At 34.0% G+C, this 4,252-nt stretch overlaps 1 long non-coding RNA gene across 2 annotated transcripts in view; it reads left to right on the plus strand.

Moving 5' to 3' along the window:
• Positions 1-3,960, plus strand: part of LOC106101245 — a 29,221-nt gene extending 25,261 nt beyond the window's left edge. For both annotated transcript variants that reach the window (XR_001225491.1, XR_001225492.1), the window contains exon 3: positions 3,873-3,960. This is a non-coding gene — a long non-coding RNA (uncharacterized LOC106101245). The remainder of the gene's footprint in view (positions 1-3,872) is intronic.
• The last annotated feature ends 292 nt before the right edge of the window (positions 3,961-4,252 follow it).

The following is a 4,252-nucleotide window of genomic DNA, read 5'->3' on the forward strand; positions in this document are numbered from 1 at the left end:
TTTCGCGCTGTCAAAATGGCATAACGGGTGGTCCAAATTTCAAGTATCATATTGAATATAACGTAGTGACAAAATAAACTAAATTTTTAAACAAGTAACAAGATAAGGTTATCAATTACTTTATCTACTTACAAACTGTGGGCTTGGCTCCGATAAGTGTTCAGATTAAATATAGGTACAATGTCCATCGCTATTTGTAAAACTAGCTGTTGCCCGTGTCTTCGTCAGCGTTGAAATAAAAGGTAGCCTATAACATTCCTGCTTACATCAGCTATCTTCCAGTTAAAGTTCTGTCGAAATCGGTCCAACCGTTCCGGAGATTATCAGGAACAAATGTGGACTTGTGGACAAATACGAAAAGCAACAGAAATACATCACGTTCGCGAAGTAGTTTTTCTGACAGTAATTATAGAAATACGAGCTGTTGCCCGCGACTTCGTCCGCGTGGTATTAGAAAACATACGAACAATATAAATAACATAAAGCTGCGTATCCCTCGGGGATGAAGCTTATCCCATGTGTACTCCAGACTTTGTTTTACATCTGTGCCAAAATACAACAAGATATGGTGAACCGTTGCAGAATGATCGAGTAAACATTAAAAAACTAAATTAATGAATCCCACGGGAACCGTAACTATTCCAGTGATAAAAAGTAGCCTATGTGTTTTTCCAGACTATGCTCTAAACCTGTGCCAAATTTCATGCGGATCCGTTCAGCCGTTTAGGCTACAAACGCTAACAAACATCCGTCCATCCATCTGAACTTTCGCATTTATTATATAATATTAGTAAGATTTTATTAATTGACCTTGACTTGTACTTGAATATAATAAAGCGCAAACACATATTTCTTTGTTATGAAGGATCTCAGTAATTACAGCATGTTTTTAAATAATTATTTTTTTAATAAAAAGCCCTACACTTACGGCACTCTATAGGGTATATATTTGAACGCTATTAAACTTAGGGGGTAAGTAAATTGGATAAAACTGGCTCAACGAGAAAGAGATAACCACAAGCTAATAGCAACAAAGAAGCAAGGTTGCTGGTAACGGTAATTGTTATCCAATGTCGAAGGCCTTCGTTGTTATTTGTGCATTAAAATTGAGATTTGAAATTGATTATTTGACTTGAGGTAATCCATCTATATCTTCTGTCTATACGTCTAATAAAATTGGTGTGTCTGTTTGTAATAACAAAAGAAAAGTTCCAGATTTCGGGATGATGATGTATTTGCTTTGCTGATAACGACAGTCACATTTTTTTTTGTTTGTCTGTCTGTCCGGAAGCCGCGTTTGTTCCGGCTAATCTCCTAAACGGACGGTATCTGACATTGACGGGAATATTATAGGCTATTTTTTTTAATTCCGCGCTTTCAACATGGCGTAATTGGTGGTCCAAATTTGCGCTTACTAAGTCAATAAAAGAACGTTCTTGTAACGACATGCGGATAAAGCCGCACGGAAACAGCTGGTTTATTATAGACTAGCTGTTCCCGTGCGGCTTCATCCGCATGACATAATAAAAACGTTTATTACTTACATATGTCAAATTTTCGATTGCATATGTCAAAATACCAATTACCTTACTATGGCAATTTTGATTCTTGATGTTGGTAGCTCGTATCGTATGGTCTCTTTCGCATATTAGGGTTTTTATCCATAATATTTAACCTCTTAGTTTAATGAAAATATATAGCCTAAAGCGTGACGTAAGTGTAGGGCTTTTTATTAAAAAAAGAGTTATTCAAAAATATTCTGTAATTGCTGACATCTTAGGCAACAAAGAAGTGTGTTTACGCTTTATTATAATAGTATAGATAAGTTAGTTTTCGATGTGGTATATTACGTAATTGTCACAAAACGCTCTCACTAAATTATACGGAACAGGTTTTTGATAACGTAATTAATGAATTCTTGAAAACCGGTCATAAGCCCTTTTTCGGCCTTTTGTTAGACCACTTTTACTTTGTAATGCATCGACGTTCCGGGCCAATGGGTCAGTGATTTAATTATGTACCGTTATCTATACTAATATTATAAAGAGGAAAGATTTGTATTTTTGTATGTATTGAAATAACTCAAAAACTACTGGGGCGATTTCAAAAAAACTTACACCGATAGAAGCGTCTATCTGTGAGTTATATAGGTTGTATTGTTTTATTATTTTATTTTCACGCAAAGTCGAGCAATACTAGACTATATCTATACTAATATTATAAAGAAGAAATTTTTGTATGTATTGAAATAACTCGAAAACTACTGGGGCGATTTCAAAAATACTTACATCATTAAAAAGCTACGTTATCACTGTGTAACATAGACTATGTTTTTTAATATTACGTCGGTGAAGTCGCGAGCAACAGCTCAAGTCAAGTCAACATAAGTTAAGTGCTTAAACCCCTGAGGCGCCGACGCTCTTATTAAGATTGTGTACTTTTTAATAAAGTTATGTATTATATAGGTGTTGTTCGAGACTTCGTCCGCGTAGAATGAAAAAAAAATCAAAAGTGCCAATGTGTTCTTCCATACTATCCTCTACATCTATGCCAAATTTCATAGAAATCCGTTCAGCCGTTTAGACTACAAACTCTTAAAAACATCCATCTAAACTTTCGCATTTATAATATTAGTATGATATAACTGTTGTTCGTGACTTCGTTCACGTGGAATTAAAAAAGAATAGAAAAACATAGTCTACATTACTAACTGATAATGAACTTTTAAATGGGGCAAGAATTTTTGAAATCTGCCCCAGTAGTTTTTGAGTTATTTAAATACATAAAATCGAAAAATGCAAATCTTTCCTCTTTATAATATTACTATAGTTAAATTCTAAACTTTCTTCGAATATTCTAGTGTTTTAACATTGTTTTTTCCTCGTGTAATGAAAATCTTATTTGTATGCAGATCTTGCATTTAGTTACGTCTTTTGTTGCCGTTTGTTACATCATTTGTTACACAGTGTTGAACGAATGGAGACGGCTCGTGATTAATAATAAAATAATCCTTCCCATCTATACTAATAATATAAAGAAGAAAGATTTGTTTTTTGTTTGTATTCAAATAACTCAAAAACTACTGGGTTGATTACAAAAATTCTTCCACTAATAAAAAGCTACTTTATCAGTGAGTAACATAGGCTATGCTTTTTATTATTTTTTAAACGCGTTTGAAGTCGCGAGCTTAAGCTGGTTAAACATAATGTGGTAGGCAGATAAAAAACATGATTGTTGTGTCTTACATCTCTATCTAGACAATTTACAAATAATAAAAATTTGACAAATTTAAACAATAAAATAAAATTTCATGCGGATAAAGTCGCACGGGAACAGCTAGTCATTTATAAATTGTCAACTATAAATTATCATGTTATCAGATATGACCGTGGATAATTCTAGAATGTCATGTTTTATATGACAATTATGTTCTGTATATCATTGAGATTATGTTAAATTAATTTAATCGAAACAAACAAACATCTAAACTTTCACATTTATAATATTACTAGCTATTGCACACGTTTTCGCAGGCGTTGAATTAAAAAAATAATAAAAAATGCATCCTATGTTACTCAGTTGTAACGCAGCTTTTTGACGGTGAAAGAATTTTTCAAATTGTCCCAGTAGTTTTTGAGTTATTTCGTTACAATCGAAGAAACAAAGTTTTCCTCTTTATAATATAATATGAAATGAGAACTTTTAAATGGATTTTGTTTAGAGTTTGTAGCCTAAACTGATAAACTAATCTCGCTCAGTATTGGCATAGATGTATAAGATAGTCTGGAAATCACGTAGGCTACTTACAGACGGATTCTCGGATGAAAGCTAGTATTATATTCGATGTTATTTATATGTATGTATTGTTATAGATGCGCCTGCACCGTTGTGAGGGGTGCCTCGCGGCCTGCCGGCCTCCGCGCCGCGCAACGCCGCCATACGAAATACCGAGAGACCTCGCCAAGTAAGTATACTTCAGAAACTAATTATTTCTAACCGTCACTCCGCTATATCCCCACGTGGGGATAGATGAGAATAAAAAATTTCATCCATACCACATTTTAGTCCCACTATCACTAATAAGGTGACAGATAGAACCATTATGAAATAAAATAAGTTAATAACCGTCCCCTCGTCGCAAAAGGCGTAGGGACAAAGTGGGGAGACGGTTGGGAATAATAAACTTTTGTATATCAACGTGCCGGTTTTCTAAAGATATGTAAGTTCAATGTGGTTATAGATCCTCAAATAA

Source organism: Papilio polytes, unplaced genomic scaffold (assembly GCF_000836215.1).
Source record: "Papilio polytes unplaced genomic scaffold, Ppol_1.0 DF824002.1, whole genome shotgun sequence".
Lineage (NCBI taxonomy): Eukaryota > Metazoa > Arthropoda > Insecta > Lepidoptera > Papilionidae > Papilio > Papilio polytes.